The sequence below is a fragment of the Limulus polyphemus genome, unplaced genomic scaffold, assembly GCF_000517525.1.
Source record: "Limulus polyphemus unplaced genomic scaffold, Limulus_polyphemus-2.1.2 Scaffold9122, whole genome shotgun sequence".
Classification (NCBI taxonomy): domain Eukaryota; kingdom Metazoa; phylum Arthropoda; class Merostomata; order Xiphosura; family Limulidae; genus Limulus; species Limulus polyphemus.
This window is the reverse complement of record NW_013674732.1, coordinates 6,374-9,311: the sequence shown is the minus strand read 5'-3', so window position 1 is coordinate 9,311 and position 2,938 is coordinate 6,374. Positions and strand designations below refer to the sequence as shown.

Below are 2,938 nucleotides of genomic sequence, written 5' to 3'. Positions count from 1 at the left end.
AAACAAAAATAGAGATCCTTGATGACCCAGGAAGTACATGGACGGATGGTCATTCTGGCTCTAAAATGTCTAATGATTTAGGAACTGTGTGAATGAAAATGACCATTTCTGGCTCCAGTGTGATTGACTACTTTCGCAAAATGAGAATTTCAATTCTCTTGCTTTGCATGATATCTTAACACTTAAGCGTAAGATTAAGGTCAATTGTGTGACTTTCACGCTTGGAATATTATTTTGTGTTGTGTGTATACTGTTTAAATAGTTTTGTGAGCCATTGTACAATATTTACCCGTTAGCTTGTCGCTATGGGCCACTTAGGAAACTTCTCATTGGTCATTTTTTTGTATACAGACTAGTTGCGGTTGTTGTGAAAGTGAATTGACGTTGATAATGGCGTTAAACGAGGCTAAACTATTGTAACTTTGAATATGTTGTGAGTGCGATATCCACCAAATAGCGTAAGATTTATTTGTTTTTGTTATAATTTTTGAAGTTAAGATTGATCAATAATAGCACAAGTTATAATATCCAAAAAAATGTATTTTAATTTTTAGTAGTTGCTTCACTCGGCTAACTACAATGTTAGGCTTAATGACACCGGGTAGTGTTGTACTGTAATCTGTACTAACAGTAACAACATACATAAAACTTGTTCCTTTGACAACGGTACAAACATAAAATTTTCTTTTCTCCTCTAAACTAAAGTGTTTGCCCGTACCACTGCCAACGGACGCAGAATAGTGTTAACAACTTAATCAGTATTACTATTACGTTTCTAAAGTTTTATAAAAGTTTACATTACTATGAACTTAGTAGTTACATTGTCATAAGCACTGAGACAGCAGGTGTATGAAAATTGAAACACATTGGTGTGATTTTTGTTAGCATTTGAAGCAGCTCTTTCCAAACTGTGGGGTGCACCCCCGCTGGGGGCATGTGTACATGTGGCTGAGGGGACATGGTATTTTGGAAAGAGAGCCCAAAAATAACGATTGAAGAAACAGAAGAATTGGAAACGATAACCTAACAAAACTATCACTTTGCTCTCGAAGCATTTTTTTCTTCTCTCACATTTACTTGCTCCTAACAAGAATTTTTCGTTTAAAAATATAACTTAAAAAGGCAAAGAAAATGTTGATTTCGCTGTTATCATTGCGAAAAATATTTTAATGTTGGGGCAGAGTGGGTACAACAGAAACTTTGCCGAGTTAAGGGGGATGCCTCTATTTAAAGTTTGGAAAATACTGACTTGAGGTATTGATGATGTAATGAGAGATTTAAACCAGTCATTCATTAGCATCAAGTCTGAATTACATCAAACAGTACAATTAGTGTCCACTGAGTGGATTAGTTTAAAAGCCTGGCTTATTATACCTGGCCTAGTGGAGTTTTGTTAGGAATTTAGATGTTGTAAGGGAGATTGATGGAATATAATTCTTTTTGCCAATTGTCAAAATAAAAAGTCCTTTAGTTATACTTCTTAATGGTATAAATATATACTGTGTCGTTAGGCTTAGGATTCTTCTACAGTAGGTGTCTGTGACTTGTTAGCGATAAATTCAACGATGAATAAACAGCACACACTTTACTTGTTTTCAGATAATGAATATATATACATTTGGAACAAGTTAAACGTATGTACAATGAAGTCTTCACACTATAGAGATTACAGGTATATCATAAACACTATTTATATATAGTTCTCTTCTTCTTGTCAAAAGTCTTCTTCGGACTATTCAATTACTTTAGAATTTCAGTTGACAAGTCGAACTATCTTCTCTATACTACTCTCATACTACTACTAGTCTTCTGTGTGTTATTCACTTACACTTGTGGTGCAAGTTACCGTGATTAGTTTGGTCTTCTTTCTTCTACATATCCTCTGTTCCTTTTGTCAAAGTGCACTTAGTCTGATTCAATTACTTTAGAACCACATTTTGACGGAATAAAATTATCATTCTTTTTTTTATATATAATGTTTGTTTCATTCTAACATCTTAAACATTAGGCCTATCACTTCTACACTAGTTGACTTCACGACAAACTTTTCCTTGCCTGTAACTTTACTCTCTTCTGCTATTGTCTGTTTGCTATTTCTGCTTGTCTCACACTGTTTATATTTTTTTTATAATGTTTGTTTCATTCTAACATCTTAAACATTAGGCCTGTGTTAATCATTAGGCCTATCACTTCTACACTGGTTAACTTCACGACAAACTTTTCCTTGCCTGTAACTTTACTCTCTTCTGTTATTGTCTGTTTGCTATTTCTGCTTGTCTCACACTGTTTATATGTTTATCACTTAATCGTTTGCCTACCTTCTATAAATCTCTATATTCTTTGTGTCAATGTACTGCACACGACATTCGATAGTCTTAATATCAATGAATTATAAACGCAACTTCCAACAATCTTCTGCTTTTAACTCTTATTATAACCAAAAACTAAACAATCATAAAATATTCACTTACAAAATAAATTAATCAATAATATCTAAACTAAACAGTCTTGTATCATGACAAGGATATTCACAGGAATGAAAGAAAGAAGACATTACAACTCAAGAAACTAAATGTTTGGAACAGTATTTTCATAGTTTGAGCCTAATATACAAATGTAGTACACTTGTATACTTCCTTCAATTTTATGTCAGTATTTAAGTATGTCATTTAATTTTTTTTTGTGTTCTTGTATTTCTTGGCTAACACTAACCTATTTTGCCTGCTATGTTTTGGAGGATAATTTATTTTTGACATTAAAGCCTTGTGAATGGTTTCAGGCTAACTTATCTATCTGTCTTAGATAATTTATTTTAAAACAATGGTTTCAGGTTAACTTACCCTCTGTCTTAGATAATTTATCTTAAAACAATGGTTTCAGGTTAACTTACCCTCTGTCTTAGATAATTTATCTTAAAACAATGGTTTCAGGTTAACTT

At 32.7% G+C, this 2,938-nt stretch overlaps 1 protein-coding gene across 1 annotated transcript in view; it reads left to right on the top strand.

The window, feature by feature from the left end:
• Nucleotides 1–302: 302 nt before the first annotated feature.
• The window catches only part of LOC106475761 (nuclear distribution protein nudE homolog 1-like), a gene marked incomplete at its 3' end in the record, with an annotated part of 6,718 nt that continues 4,082 nt past the window's right edge, over nt 303–2,938 (top strand). The window contains exon 1 of the mRNA XM_013936437.2: nt 303–458. The remainder of the gene's footprint in view (nt 459–2,938) is intronic.